General features: G+C 32.7%; 2 pseudogenes; both read right to left on the bottom strand.

The window, feature by feature from the left end:
- Nucleotides 1-5772: 5772 nt before the first annotated feature.
- Nucleotides 5773-9995, bottom strand: LOC132600416 (cytochrome P450 71AU50-like; annotated as a pseudogene).
- Nucleotides 9996-11493: 1498 nt separating this feature from the next.
- LOC132599451 (cytochrome P450 71AU50-like) lies at nt 11494-15190 on the bottom strand (annotated as a pseudogene).
- Nucleotides 15191-15607: the final 417 nt, after the last annotated feature.

The following is a 15607-nucleotide window of genomic DNA, read 5'->3' as shown; positions in this document are numbered from 1 at the left end:
TAATTGATGTTTTTCACTACTCAAAATGGGAAACCCTAAGCATTGAAAGTTAAATTTTTTGAAAAAAGCCAAAAATATTGAATTAAATTGACCAAAATACACAAAATAATGAAAACTTACACAAATACACAGCCACCCTCAAATCTCGGCACAATAAATTGTAGTGGAATCGTGCTTGAAGGTAATGGATAGATTCTGAGGAGAAAAAAACGGCTAAAATTAATGGAAAGGGAGAGAGAAACTAATGTATATTACGTGCGTTTCAAAAATGGGAAGTTGGGATAGTTTTTACCTTTTTTTACGGTGTATTTGAGAACTATACGTGCAAGTTACTGTTGTATCTAGAATGAGTAATTTAGAAAATTAATTAGCTATTATTATTATTAATTTTAATAAAAGGTTAGTTATTAACATTAAATAGGTAGTAAAAGTAGCTATAACAAGTAAATTTTCCAAATAAGTATTTTTGGTGAGTAGCAGAACCAGTTTTTCAAAAGCTAGAAAAAGTAGCTTTTTCTCATAAGCACTTTTTTGAAAAGTACTTTTGAGAAAAATACACTTAAAAACACTTTTTAAAAGCTTGGCCAAATGCTAATTGCTGCTCAAAAATACTTAAATTAATTGGTCAAAACAAACTGCTTCTCACAAAAAATACTTTTTTAAAAAGCACTTTTCAGAAAAAATACTTTTTAAAATAAGCTGATTTTTGAAGTTTGGTCAAACAAGCTATGAGTTAGGCAGGTCAGCCATGTATTGTTACTTCTCTATTTTGTCAAAAGAGTACTTAAATATGTTTTTACTAATAGACTATTTGACCAAGCTTATTTTCACCTAAAAATGCTTATTGTTTAGGGAAAAGGGTCAAACATACCGCTCTAATTTGTTTTATTAGCTAACTTTATCCTCTGTTAGTGATTATGAATAAAAATACCCTTGCCGTCTATAAAGTTTATACTCATACCCCTATTTGGATGGAAAATCCCAAATCAAATTAAATAAATCGATTTAAAAAAAATTATTCAATTCCTTCCCTGGCCCGCCTCGACCCAGCCCTGATTTCATCTTCTTCTCCAAGAAGAATGCTCAAAAAAATTAATCCACTCTTCTTCAATTCTCAATCAATTGAGCTCAAATTTGAAACGCAACTTTCTCAAAATTCAGTGAACAAATCTCAACTACCAATTTCTTCAAAGAAACGTTGAATCAACAAAATCTATTTTCAAGTTTTTTCGTTAAGCTTCAAACTCTAATGGCTAACATGTCTTTAAGCATTAAACTAACAAGATACCGACTAACTTCAAGTCGTTAAATGAATTGTTATTTCAATTTAACCCTATTTAGGTCTTCATAAATTCACCACGATAGACAACTGTGTTAGTAATTTTCTATTTATGAACTCACATATTAATATATTTTACGTAGATATGATATCATTAAAGAAGCCCATTTTATGATCTAATAAAGAATTATTATATGGGCCTACCTAGAAAATATTTGTTATTTCTTTTCATTTATTTTATGAAAATATATGAAAAGGTACCTTAAAGTTGAAAAGACACTTCAGTTTTAAAAGATGGTCCTTAAACTAGAAGAGACGCTACTTTTCTTTTCTCTGCATCTCAGAAAAAGAACGTTAAAAGGTTAAAAAATCTTGTCTCCTTCAATTAATTCTAGCAATGGGACAAGGTTAGCCCTAACTGTGGGTTAAATATTGCTAAGACAAGAAGGTTGGGATTTGGGCTTTCGGTTTCACGGCAGAACTGATTTCATTAATTATTTTCGGAACTTTTAGGTTTGTAGTTTTGTCTCTTGGTGATTAATTTTCCTCTAATAATAATAATTTAGGCTTAACTTATATTTATGCTTTGGATCAAGAAACTACACAAACTTAATCCTTCACAGCGTGTTTCTTTGGCATCTTAAACCTTTATTTCACTTTTTATTTTCCCTTTTAAAACATATTTTTAAAAGGATGGTTTGGTTAGGGTGATGGAAGTCGCTGCAATTGGATTTTTTTTGTACATTAATTTTTTTTAGTTCGTTAATTAGAATCTTAACACCCTAACCATTAAATAACATGTGTGCTTTTTGTTTCAAATTGAATAAACAAATCTAATATGTTGCCAAAGTAATCTCTATCGGATAAAATTTATTTATTTTGAACATGTAAGCATGTTTTATCTATGCGAATTAACTATCCCAAAGGAAGAATATTTTGGCCAGATTATGGATAGTCATGAATATGTGATGTATTTAGTAATGATATGCTGATAATGTGTCGGTCCAAAGAAAGGCATATTGTTAGGCCGTTTTAGTAATCAATGCTCATGAAGTATGTATATGAGTACCGCTTACAAATTATTATTTATGTCCAAAGACTAAATGATAATGTTGTGCTAGGTATCTTGAGATGTGCCCGCTTTATGTATATGTGTTTTGAAAAATGTACAATTTTATATTTATTTATTATTGTTACTTCAGTTTTATTTGATTTAAGTTAGCTTCACATATACATGATTGATTAATTGTGAGCATTACTTGTTTTATTTTATAGTTTCTTCTATATCTGCCAATATGAACAACATTCCTGTGCTTAACGGCACAAACTTCAAGAAATGGAAAGAGCACATTATGATTGTGCTTGGTTGCATGGATCTTGACTATGCATTAAGATTTGATCGCCCTGCGGACTTGAACGAAACTAGTACTAATGAAGAAAAGGCCGCATATGAGAAGTGGAAGCAATCAAATCGCATGAGCTTGATGATGATGCAACACTCAATTCCAAAAAAGGGACGGTATAACAGAGGATTAAAATGCCAAAAGTGTCCTGAAGGAAATTGCAGACCGATTCGCTGCTAACAAAAAGGTTGAAACAAGTACTATACTTAATAAGCTTGTTTCAATGCGATATAAGGGCAAAGGGAACATAAGGGAGTACGTTATGGAACTGTCTAATCTTGTGACAAAACTCAGGGGCTTTAAGCTTGAATTGTCTGATGACATACTTGTGCACCTAATTTTGATCTCTCTTCTTGCACAATTTAGTCAATTCAAAGTTTCATATAATACCCAAAAGGAAAAATGGACTTTGAATGAGTTGATAGCTCAATGTGTGCAAGAAGAGGATAGACTGAAACAAGAGAGGATTAAAAGTGCTCATTTGGCATCTCCTTCTGGAACTAAAAACGCCTCACATAAGTGAAAAAAGAGTAAGCCTAAAGAAACTGCAGATGAAGGAACATCACAACCTAAGGATCAAAAGAAACAAGACTCTTGTTACTTTTGTAAGAAATTTGATCACATAAAGAAAGATTGTTCCATGTACGCTGCCTGACTCAAAAAGAAAGGTAAACTTCTCAACTTTGTTTGTTTAGAAGTGAATTTGGCTATGGTACCTACTGACACTTAGTGGATAGATACGGGTGCAACAACTCACATAAGTGTCATTATGCAGGACTGTCTGAGGAGTCGAATACCAATTTATGCTGAAAGATACATTTATGTGGGCAATAGCAATAAGGCAGCTGTGGAGGCTATTGGTGTCTTTAAAATTTTATTAGATACTGGTGTTTATTTGGAATTAGAGGAAACTTTTGTTGCACCGTCATTTAGATGAGCTTATAACTTATGGCTTATAAGTCATACACCATAAGCCATAAGTTAGGAATCGTAATTTATGGCTTATTTTTTCTCATTTGACTTAAAAATAAGTACTTCAAAGTATTTTTTTAATCTTATCCAAACACTACAAAAATAATTAAAAGTTATTTTATCCTAAAATCACCAAAATGAAAAGGTAATAAAATAGACAATTTTAAGATGCAGTATAAATCAAAATTGTATGACTTCCTATAATAGATCAATTTCAAATGTGATTTCCATGTGGTTAACCATAACCAAATCTGTCGCTATCAACATGCCAACTAAATAGATACGTAAGCTACCTACATACAATTTCTGAATGGAAAGCAATTAGATTCGGCAATTACACCCCAATAAGGACGTTCCTAAAATATAATATTTTACCACTTAAATTAATGCCCGAAATCATTCAATAAATGTTTCCTCAACGATGATGCGTGTCTCGATTCCCATTGATCGATCTACTATCCATCATACCATGAAAAATATGTTAACATATACTAAGACTTTATTTGTTTGCACTTATTGAAAATTTAATAATCATTCAGATATCAGTTATTAAGTGTATTTATTTTTTAGGTTTGAATCTTAATCATTCAGACGGGAAAAAAAAATCTTAATCATTCAGATTTTAATTCTTAAATACGTTTATTTATTTCAATTTTACAACCAATAGATCTTCTGTAAAGATGACATTCCACCATTAGTCCATCCACTTCCACCGCCAAACACCTCCCTCGTCGTCGCCCACCATTATTAACTACTACCACTCATAAACACCATCTTCCGCCACAATCATCACCTTTGCCAATCGCCACAATCAATTATCTTCACCGTTAGCCATCATTTATAATTATTACCACCAACCATCATTACCGCAACAATTAGCAATCATTACTGACATTAATCACCACATGGTAAGTTGCCAAGTACTAATATCAATCATTACCACCACCATTAGATATCACTATATTATCTGTTGTAAGTGTAACCATCAATTGCCACAATCAACTATAACTATTAACCAATACTGTCCACCACCATCATCATTAGCTACTATGTACCCATAACCACCTTCCTTAGTCAGTACCTAGACCACCATAATTAGTTATTACCACCATCAACCATTTTATACATTTTTTTAAAAGTATCTTATTGATGTACTATTATTTATTACTATTGTAAATAAATTTTATATCTATTATTTAGTTTTTAAATAAAGAAAATTTTATACATTTAGATGTTAGAGAAAATAAATAGTCTTAATCTCTATTTTCAATTACAACAGTCAATCCTATATTTGCCTCTTTCAAAGACACGCTGAACTTCTTTTTCTTATACACTTTATTCAACCCTTGCACATTCCACGTTGTCAGTTTCATGTTGCAACATTAGGAATTATTTAATACATTCAATATTGGGATGTACACTCATCAGCATACAAGGACATCTTAACCCACTGCCAATTCTACTTAGTGAGTAAGTACCCCTATCATATGCAATAGCCTCATTGTTAGAATTGAAATCTGGGCTACATACCTTAACAATGTGGTCTATTTGCCATCATAGATGGACCTCAGTATAGTACTTCATCTTTGTCCTCCAGGTTATTGCATCGAATTACGAAGTACCCATTGTTAGGAAGACTAGTTCTTTTGCTTCTATACAAACTTGTACCTAGATTTTTCCACTAAGTTTTTTTAACCCACTTTACAATTCAATGGGGAAAATCTATATCCCAAAAAAATTGTTGTTGCCAACGATAAAATTACAGCAAAATATTGATCTTTTTCTCAAACTGTGGTGGCTCTGATACGAACCTTAAGAATTATACCGATAACCAAACTCGAGATTAAAACACAATATATAAATACAAACATATACTCTTGAATCATTTATTAACTCAATTTATTTTAACCTGCTCAAATTTGTTCATCTAAGAGTTGGGCTGAATTTGAGCTAAATATATAATTCAAATTGACCAAAGAAAGGTTTTCAAAGGATATTAAAATAATTTCTTTGTTTGATATGTTATATATAACTATAATAGATATTTTTTAACTAATTTTGTATGATAACTAACAAATTATAAAAAAATAAATGTAGAAATAAACCCGGTAAGAGTTGGTCGGATTGGGCTATGACCCATTGTTTAGTCCGTCACTGAACTGCCTCATTTATTTAACTCAGTTCATTTTGACATATCGAAATTAAGCTTAAGCTCATTTAATATCCTTAGATCAACTCAACCCAACATACTCATTTGACATCCTAACATCAACTATACATGCAATTGATAAGTAGGAATGGCTATTAGATGTTGAGCTCTAGCCATAACTAAACCAAATTTCTCAATCATGTCTAAATCACTTGGCATCATACCATTTGGTAGCTCCCAGTCAAACAATGAACCAATTGTGCTAGCACCAAGCGAACGATTGTGAGCCCTAATTGTAATCCAGGCCAACTTCTTCTTCCAGAGCCAAACGGTAAAAGTTGAAAATTACGTCCACGAAGATCGATATTGCTACCAATAAACCTTTCTGGCACGAACTTCTCGGGTTCCCGCCAAACTTCTGGATCTCTTCCAATTGCCCAAGTATTTAGTAGAATTTTTGAATCTTTAGGTATATCAAAGCCATCAATTGTACAATCTTCAATGGATTCATGAGGAATCAATAGTGGTGCAATGGGGTGAAGCCTAAAGCCTTCTTTGATGACCATGTTTAAGTAGTCTAATTTTTCCAAATCAGACTCTTCCACCATTCTATTTTTGCCAACTATTTGTTCCAACTCATTTTGTAGTTTTTTCATTACTTTAGGGTGAATTAGAAGTTCAGAGAAAATCCAGTCAATTGCTGTTGATGAGGTGTCCATTGAAGCTATTAGCATGTCCTGCATAGAGAGTTCTTTTTGAGTTGCTAAACTAATAACATTTGCATGTATGTTAGTGTATGTTAGATACAATATCAATTACTTTTACCCAATAAATTTAAGAATTGCAAAGAGATGTTGCCTCAGACAAAATTGGTTAGTCTGGAGTATTAAGTAGAACAAATTTAACATACTTTTAAATAGAGTTTACATATGCATCATCAGTATACATAATTTTTATACTATCAAGTCACCAAAAAATATCTACAGTTAAGCTTCCTTAAAATGTACGATTTCTTATCTTGAAAATAAACAGGTTAGCTGCGATAACATGTAAAAGTGGCTTGACGGTGTAAAAATTTCTTATACCTATGATGTATATAACTTAAAGTCGAGTTTGACTTTATATAAACCTAAACCGTCAGTGTAAGAAATTTTAAAGAGGAAAATGCTCATTTTATGCACAGCTCTTCTTGATTGAAATTTTCAATTGAGAAATTCTCAACAAACTTGAGTCTAAAGAACCCCAAGTCTCATATTTTTCCGATTTTACCAGTTTTCTTCAAAAACTCAAAACTAAAATGACAACTTATATATTTCCGATGGTCTAGGCAACTCTAATTTCTATCAACTGGTGTGACTGTCAGGAGTGTTGTAACATAATTTTTTGGACTGAATTCCTTGTTAGTTGTTAATATGCTAACTGACAAGTATAGGATCCCATGAGAACTGCATCACTATATATGTAGAGGCCTATGCAGGGGCGACTCAATACACTAGGTGGCCTAAAACCGAAATATAGAGGCCTTATATTTATATATTTATGTAATAATTTTTTATATAGTTTATTGATGTTTATTATTATAGATACTTAAATTGAAATATAGTTAATTATATTTGGATGCATCATTTTTCTCAATTGACAATATAGTCTATTCATGAAAGTTTTCGTGAGATATTGTTGATCTTAAGTAAGATCTCATTGATATTATTTTGAAAACTTAGGCAATTGTTAAAAAAATATTTAAAAAATTCTACAAGCAATAGTAACATTTAAAAATACAAGTAAAACTTCACTTGATTGAAGATGCCAATTAGAGTATCATTTTCTACTTATGCAATTTTTTCTATTACAATAACTTTAAAAGTAGATTAAAACCATCAATTTTTAGTGACTATTAGGGTGCGGCCCTTTCCCATACTCTGCTAATCCGAGATGCTTTGTGTAACGGACTGTCTCTTTGTTATGCTTTCAAAGACATTCAAGGTTAAGATAATATTTTTTCTTATCTAATCATTTAATAATTGCTTAGCTTGAACTTGAAAAATGTTTAAAAAAGCACTCAAAAAATTGAAGATCTTCCAAAGCCAAAGTTATAAGCAAGATTGATCCAAGTTCAAAGTGAATAGATAACATTAGGAAGTATAAAGTAATTAAAAATTCAATTGCCTACGCCATTCAATTGTAATGACATCAATTATATATTATAGAAGTAGCATAGACTTTGAAAAATATGTGTGTAATCATTAATAAAAAAAATCACAATAATAATTAAATGGATTTCATTTATGACTAATAATAAATATATAATTATTTATTATTGTGGAATTATACTGGATGTGTTGTTGTTTTAATAAATATATAATGATTTAAATTATACATATAATATGAGTAATTTTGGGGCCTTAATATAGTTGCGGCCTAAAGCCTGCATTGGACTTATGTTGTTCGAATTTTTTAAAAATGTCGTTGCCTCCGTATCAGATCCTTCAAAACTACATTACTTTTGAAGGATCCGACACGCATTTAATGACATGTTTGAAGAGTCCGGCCAACGCATCTTAAGACAAATACAGAATTTGGACCAAAACAACTGGATTCAGCCGAACTCATTAACTATACTTTAGCTCCACCCCTATATACACTACTTGTAGTTCTTGGTTTGAAGCAAATCGTACAAAGTTAAGAATGTCTAATGTACTTAATGTAGATGGAGAGGTTGGGAATTATCGTTTTCCTTTTTCATGTCTTTATTTGTTGGTTTATATAATATATATATATACAGGGTGGAGTCATGGCCAAAACTCCCTACATGATGGTGAAATTACAATTACAAAAAAATATTGATAGCGTAAAAGAATTATTTTACTATCAAGTCACCAAAAGTTATTTATAAGTGACTCAATATATAAGATTTGTAACCTTAACTGTAAGACAAATTACTTGTTGTAAATAGGTAAACATGACCTGCTAGTGAAATTCTTTTTACATTGTCGATGAATATTAGTTAAACTTGAATAAAAATATACAGATGGAGTAAAAGAATTAGTACACTATCAAGTAAACCAAAAATATCTACAAGTAAACCTACAAAAGAAAGTGGAATTTATGACTTTAAAAGTATGATAAGTTACTATAACAAATAAAGATGACCTGCTAGTGAAAATATTTTTTACGCATCGGTACATATTAGTTAAGCTCAACTAAAATTAACTTGCAACTCTATTTAAGTTGTGATGAACAAAAATACGTTACCAGCATAATAGCTTTGACATGGCGACGATCGAACTCGAATTCAGCTTCACCAGATTGCATAATACTCATCATAGTATGAACAATATCCTTTGTTTGCTTACGTTCTTTTGACTTTTGAACATGTTCATCAATAACTCTCTCAAAAATATCATCAAAAATCTGTGCCAATTCCTTCATACGACGATCAAATCACTGCAAATCAAACTTCTCAAGAAAAGGAAAAAACTCACCAATATGTGGCGTTGCTGCTATAACCATAGCCTCTTGAATCACATCCTTAAAACTCCTTTCATCAAATTCATCATCCATGTATTTTTGTCCAAATACCATTAAACAAGCCATGTTAGCACCTAATGAAGCAAGTTTAGCACTAATATCAAGTCCCACACCACTAGAAGTTGCCTGATTGATAAAAGTCACAAAAATTGCAACTTCTTGTTTTCTCATGGCTTGAAATGAATTGATCTTGAGATTACTAACCAATTCTAACGTGCACAAATTTCGCATATTTCGCCAGTAAGGTCCTTATTTTCCAAATGTCAAATTTCTCTGATTGTACGCGATTAATTGAGCAACTCTATTATTTGGTCTACTAGCATAAACAAGATCGTGGTTTTTCAAGAACTGTTTAGCAGCATGAGGAGATGAAGCAACAATTACAGGAACTAGATCAAATCTCATGCTCATAATGGGACCATATTTTTTGGCTATTTGATGAAGATCTTGGTGGACATTTTTGCCAATCATATGGAGATTTCCCATAATGGGAATCCCTTTTGGGCCTGGAGGAAGTTTTTTCTTTTTCTTCATGAATTTGTTGTGTAATTCTTGAAAAATGTATAGCACTGCAAGTAGTGCAAGAAATTGTAAGAATAGTGAAGCCATGAAATGAGATTGCTGTGCTTTTCTCTTCCCAACTTGAAATAATAGAAAGAAGTTAAAGAGTGGTAGTTGTGAAATAAATGAACTTTATGGGTTCTTGTGTTGTAACATCAACCATCATATTAATGGTTGGGGTGCATCTTCATTTGTCTAAATGAGGGGGGGGGGGGGGGGGGGGGAATCAAGAAAGAAAAGACCAAAAAAAAAAAAAAAAGAACGTCAAGACATAATTAGAAAAGAAATGATAGGAGAAAATATTATTTTCTAGAGAAGAAGATAAAAAATAATTAATGTTGAAAGGAACAAGAAAGAAAAGACAAAAAAAGAAGAACAGAACAAATGAGAGATGCAAGTGGGATTAACTATTAAGTAATATATTCTGCCGGTTTAAATATTTTTTATCACTTCACTTGAATAATTTGATCATGTAAAATATTATTCAGTGTATAAAGCTTAGCTTAAACTAAAAATTAACGGTAAAGGGAGAGGAAAGAAAAGAAAAAGATTAAGACAATAAAAGGAAAAAAAAAATGTCTCCTTCCTCCTGTGCCTATATATAAAATCAGTGGTGGATCATTTAATAACTTAGCTTGACCGACCTTTGCAAGAATAAATAGCTGACCTAACGGGCAACATTTTGAATTCATAAATCATAAACGAGTTAATGCAAATTTGCAATACAGTGGATAAAATCCACCCTGAGGCTTCTTCTGCTTCCATACAATCGTGTACCTCTTTCTGTTTAATTTTTTCTTAACCCACGTTACAATTGGAATTGGAAAAATATACATCCAAAAATAATTGTTGTTGCTAACGATAAAATTACAGCAAACATAATTTTGTGTGCTCAAATTTAAGATTAAGTATTGATCTTATTCTCAAATTATGGTGACTCAGATATCAACGGTAAGATATCATACCGATAATCATGCATAGCAGTTAGAGATTAAAAACACAACATATAAATACAATCGCATAACTTTGAATCATTTATTACCTCAATCTATTTTAACTCGGTCAAATTCTTTCATCTAAAAGTTGAGGTGGACTTGAGCTAAATAAGTAATTCAAGTTGACTCAAGAAAAGTCTTGAAAAGATAATATTAAATAATTTTCTTATTTGATATGTTATAAAAAAAGGGCAGTCCGGTGCACTAAGCTCCCTCTATGCGCGGGGTCCGGGGTAGGGCCGAACCACAACGGTCTATTGTGCGCAGCCTTACCTTGCATTTCTGCAAGAGCCTGTTTTCACGGCTCGAACCCGTGACCTCCTGGTCACCTGGTAGTAACTTTACTAGTTACGCCAAGGCTCCCTTTCTTATTTGATATGTTATACATAGCTATAATAAAGATTTTTTTAATTAGATTTGTGTGATGATAATTGAACATAATTAAAGAGAATAAATCTGGTAAGGGTAGGGTGGGTCGGGCTATGACTCATTGTTTAGCTCGTCACCGACCTGCCTCACTTACTTAATCCATTTTGACATGCCTAAATGAGCCCCAAATTAAATATCAACTCAGCACAACTTACTCATTCGGCATCCTAATATCAACTATACATGCAATAATCGATAAGTAGGAATAGCCATTAAATGTTGAGCTCTAGCCATAACTAAACCGAATTTCTTAGTCATGTCTAAATCCTTTGGCATCATATCAGTTGGTAACTCCAGTCAAAACAATGAACCAGTTGCGCTAGCACCAAGCGGACGATTGTGAGTCCTAATTGTAATCCGGGGCAGCCTCTTCTCCCAGAGCCAAATGGTAAAAGTTGAAAATCACGTCCACGAAGATCGATGTTACTACCAACAAACCTTTCTGGCATGAACTTTTCGGGTTCTGACCAAACTTCTGGATCTCTTCCAATTGCCCAAGTATTTACTAAAATTCTTGAGCCTTTAGGTATATCAAAGCCATCAATTATGCAATCTTCAATGGATTCATGAGGAATTAGTAGTGGTGCAATTGGGTGAAGCCTAAAGCCTTCTTTTATGACCATGTCTAAGTACTCTAATTTTTCCAAGTCGGACTCTTCCACCATTCTATTTTTGCCACCTACTTGTTCCAATTCGTTTTGTAATTTCTTTATTACTTTTGGGTGCCTTAAAAGTTCCAAAAAAATCCAATCAATTGTTGTTGATGAGGTGTCCATTGAAGCTATTAGCAGGTCCTGCATAAAGAGCTCTTTTTCAGTTTCTAAATTAATAATATTCACGTGTATGTTACCCTATGTTAAGTACACTATCAATTACTTTTACCTAGTAAATTTAAGAATTTCAAAACGAATCTTGTATCAGAAAAAATTGGTCAATCTGGAATATATTAGGAAGGATAAAATTTTAACATACTTTTTAAATAGACTTTAAGTTATATACATCATCAGTGTTAGTTTTTTTTACACTATCAAGTCACTCAAAAGGATGTCTACAGGTAGCCTCCTTAAAATGTGAGATTCATAATTTTGAAAATAAGATAGGTTAACTGCTATAACATGTAAAGTGGCTTGATGTTGTAAAAATTCCTCATACTGGCAATGCATATAATTTAAAATTTAAGTTTAATTATATAAACAGTCGGCGTAAAAAAATTAGAATGGGAATAAGCTCATTTTATGGACAGAATTCAAATGCCTAATTCTAAAATTAAGAGATAGAAAAAAGGACAAACTTTGGTTTATTGTTTTTGCACGTAGGTAAGGTGCCCTCCCAGTTTTTTTTTTTTTTTTATTGGGAAGCTTAGTTGTGTATACCAAGTTGTTCTCACGCTAGGATCACATGTTAGTATAGGATATATTACATAGATAAGGGTGTATACTGCGCGATGGGGTAAAAGAATTATCAAGTCATCCTAAAAAATCTACAAGTAGCCCTAATTTTTTTTTTTTTTGGTTCTTGAATTTATTCTCATAACACTAACGATGTTACACAGAGGAGGACTAGACCAAGCCTCTTGCATATACACATTTGGCGGGCATATTGCCTCTAATAAGTTGAGTAAACATACCTCCACGAAGGGGTGTTAACTAGCAAAAAAAACCTAAACAATTGATCCTTAACTTATGAAGTCCTTAACAGAGAAGAAACCATTCCTAGGTCTAATTCTAAAGTTACATCTGCCTTCTTGATCATTCTTCATTGCAGCTATCACCTGTCTCGGAAGGGAGAGAGCGTCAGTGAAGAATGTCTTCCTCTTGGTTCTTACCCCCCAGTTGGCCAACAAATCTGCCACTGTATTTCCTTCCCTCCAAGTATGTTTGAGCTCTACCTCGTAGTTCTTCACCAATCCCCTTATCTTTTGGATCGAATACAAAATCTGCCAATTTTGTTTTGATTCATCAGTAACAAGGGATCTAACGATCTCGGAATCTGTCTCAACAATAAGGCTCCTTATGTTGTTGGTTTTGCACCATTTAATCCCCATCAACATAGCCTTTGCCTCAGCTACATTATTTGAGCATCTTCCAAAGAAAGCCGAGAAAGCCATTATGAAATTACCATTATGGTCCCTCACTATACCTCATCCTCCTGCACTTCCCGGATTCCCTTTGCTACAACCATCCACATTTAATTTGAAGCTTTCTGATGCAGGTTTCACCTAGCTCACTGTTTTGATGGTTAGACATTGTTGCAATCTTTCTATTAGACACATGCTGCTCGTCCGGTTACTATGAAACTTGAGAGAGGGGAAGGTAGCATGTAATAACATGTTCATAGGATGACCTGCCCAGCATAATACTTGGTACCTTCAAACTTGTAAGAACACCTTGCCTTCCATATTTTCCAGCATATCACAGTAGGGAGACATTGCAAAACCACTTCTTGCACTTTATTCTTTGGTTTGGTAAGCCACCATCTCATAACCATAGCTCTCACTGTTCCCTGTTGAATGATGATTCCACAAGAGTTGCTAAAAAAGGACCATACCTCTCCAGCTATTTGGCTTGTGGAGAATAAATGATCGATTGATTCACAAGAAGCATGGATACAACAAGTGCACTTAGAAGTACATTGTATCTTAAACTTTTTAGTGACAATCTCATCGGTTGGCAACCTCTTTTCTAGTAATCTCAGCATGAAGAAAGAGACTTTAAATGGCAGTTTGGGGTGCCATGTTTTAATACCTGTTAAAGTATGATTTTTGGAGCTTCTAAATGCATTCCAGGCTGACTTGCATGAAGTAGCCCTAAATAAAAAGTGGAATTTGTGGTTTTGAAAATACGATAAGTTACGTATTACAAATAAAGATGATCTTGCTAGTAAAATCTTTTTACACATCGAAAAATATAGTCAAACTTAACTAAAATTGACTTGCAACTTTATTCATGTTATGATGAACAAATCATTACCATCAAAATAGCTTTGACATGGCGACGATCGAACTCGAATCCAGCTTCGCCTGATTGCATGATATTCATCATAGTATCAACAATATCCTTGGTTTGCTTCTCCTCCTTAGAATCTTGAACGTGTTCATCAATAACTTTCTCCAAAAATTCATCAAAAATCTTTGCCAATTCCTTCATACGAGGAACAACTCTCTGCAAATAAAACACATCAAGAAATGGAAAAAATTCACCAATATATGGTGTTTTTGATATAAGCAAAGTCTCTTGAATCACATTTTTAAACCCCCTTTCATCAAATTCATCATCCATGTATTTTTTCCAAATGACATTAAACAAGCCATGTTAGCACCTAATGAAGCAAGTTTAGCACTAATATCTACTTCCACACCACTAGAAGTTGCCCGATTGATAAAGGTCACAAAATTTGCAACTTCTTTTTTTCTCATGGATTGAAAAGAAATGATCTTGAGAGTACTGAGCAACTCTAACGTGCACGATTTTCGCATGTTCCGCCAATAAGGTCCATATTTTCCAAATGACAAATTTCTCTGATCATATGCGATTAATTGAGCAGCTCTATTATTTGGCCAACTTGCAAAAACAAGATCATGATTTTTCAAGAATTGTTCAGCAGCATGAGGAGATGAAGCAACAATTACCGGAACCAGACCAAATCTCATGCTCATTATGGGACCATGTTTTTTGGCTAATTTATGAAGATCTTGGTGGACATTTTTCCCAATCATATGAAGATTTCCTATAAATGGAAGCCCTTGTGGGCCAGGAGGAAGTTGTTTCTTCGTTCTCATGAATTTGTTGTGTAATTCTTGAAGAAAATATAGCACTGCAATTACTGCAAGAACTTGTAAGAATATTGAAGCCATGGATGGAGATTATGGTGTTTTTAGCTTCCTAACTTGCAAATTATATAGAGTTACGAGTGGTGGGTGTTAAATAAATTAAACGAATTATGCGTACTTGCGCTGAAATACCAATTATATTAATTGTTGGGGTCCATCTTCATTTCCCATATGACAGAAAGACAGACAAAGAAAAAGCAAAAAGCAAAATAAAAGAAAATAAGAAACATGGTCTCCTCGCCTACTAAAAATATGGTTCCTATTTCCCTTACCCTCATTTTAGAATATTCACTAAAACTAATTGACGTTTGAACAATAGTTGATAGAATCTAATGTAAAGGAAAAAAAGTATTTAAAGTTGAGATTAAAAATGAGTATTTTGGTATTAAAATTTTATTTGAAATTAATTTCATTTGACAATCTGAAAATTTAATTTATAAAAAGTATTATTTCATCTAAAAT

The sequence above is a fragment of the Lycium barbarum genome, chromosome 6 (genome assembly GCF_019175385.1).
Source record: "Lycium barbarum isolate Lr01 chromosome 6, ASM1917538v2, whole genome shotgun sequence".
Taxonomy (NCBI): domain Eukaryota; kingdom Viridiplantae; phylum Streptophyta; class Magnoliopsida; order Solanales; family Solanaceae; genus Lycium; species Lycium barbarum.
The sequence above is the reverse complement of the archived record's forward strand: the minus strand, read 5'-3'. Positions and strand labels throughout refer to the sequence as shown.